The following is a 1,350-nucleotide window of genomic DNA, read 5'->3' on the forward strand; positions in this document are numbered from 1 at the left end:
AAAAAAAAAAAAGAAAGAAGCAAGCTCATTCACCACTGAGTTCGTCAATCTCCTCCTCTAACTAATGGTGAACTGCCCTTGGGAAGATAAAACTCCGGCTTTCTTGGTAAGAGATAAATATCTCCACACATTAAAAGTCACTTTCAATGGTCATTCCCTTGGAAACCCAGGGCCACCTGGAATAGGAGTCATTTGAGGCAGTGAAGGTATGATTAGAAAAGTTTTCTCAGGTCCTTTCCTGAAGGAGACTGTTGGCTTGACTTGCTAGCTTTACGGATTGAGTCTCCATACAGTTACTTGGTAGGGTCCTCAAAATTTCATGGTGGAATATGACTCAGCTATAGTCACTGATTGGATGAGGAGAGACTCTAGTCAACCTTGGTGTATATTCCTCCTCATTCGTTTCATCATTCACCTTGCTTCTTAAGAGAATACCTCATACCCCATTCCAGTGGAAGCCAAATTCAGCAAAGATATAGCCAATGATCTAGCAAAACAAGGAGTAATGAATAATGAGGCCAAAATTATGTATTGGGAAACAGTTAAGCCTTGTGAGAGTTTCATGTTATATTACTTTTGTCCATTTTCTTGCTAAGGGCTCCTTGGCTCCATTCTTGGAATTTTTTTTTTTTTTTCCTCTACCTTTTTCTATTAAAATCATTATTTTATAATAAAAAAATGTGTTTTAGTTATACAAAGACCTTTTTACAATTTTTCCTCACCTGCTGTAGAGGTGTATGTAGGCCCAGGTGTAAGCCTTACATTTGTTAAATTTTGAATAGCCCTATGTGAGCTGACTAGTTTTGTCACAAACTCAAGACTGAAATACTCCATGGATTGGCCTACTAACAAGCCCTGCTTTGGTGGAGTCACACAGTCATGGTTGTGGCCTTATCGGCATGAGTCAGGAAAGTAATCCATTGTGGACAGAGAATATCTATTAGCAATGACTACAGCACATGCTCCCTAGACATTTCAGGGTGTTCAGGAAAATTAACAGATCTGGAAATGATAGAAATGATAGGATGAATCAGTAGTAGGAGTTATAATGATGGTTCATGATTTAATGTTATTCTCCTCAGGTCTCTGGAACATGTGATTAAAAATATAGAACAGATATAATAATAAAAATGGAACAAATTGATAAAAAAAAAAAAAAAATTGCAAGTCAAAAGATGAGTACCAAACCAGCATAGACTTGATCCACATTTTTCCTTTTTCCATGTCATAATAGCGGTCAGAGTAGCATCAAAGTCAGCTGTAACTCCAAGATTAGTTGGGCATTTCAAGGAATTGGCTTCTTAAATATCATCAGCCTTGTTCATAGTCATTCTCACATTGATAGTTTTG

The sequence above is a fragment of the Macadamia integrifolia genome, chromosome 11 (genome assembly GCF_013358625.1).
Source record: "Macadamia integrifolia cultivar HAES 741 chromosome 11, SCU_Mint_v3, whole genome shotgun sequence".
Classification (NCBI taxonomy): Eukaryota; Viridiplantae; Streptophyta; class Magnoliopsida; order Proteales; family Proteaceae; genus Macadamia; species Macadamia integrifolia.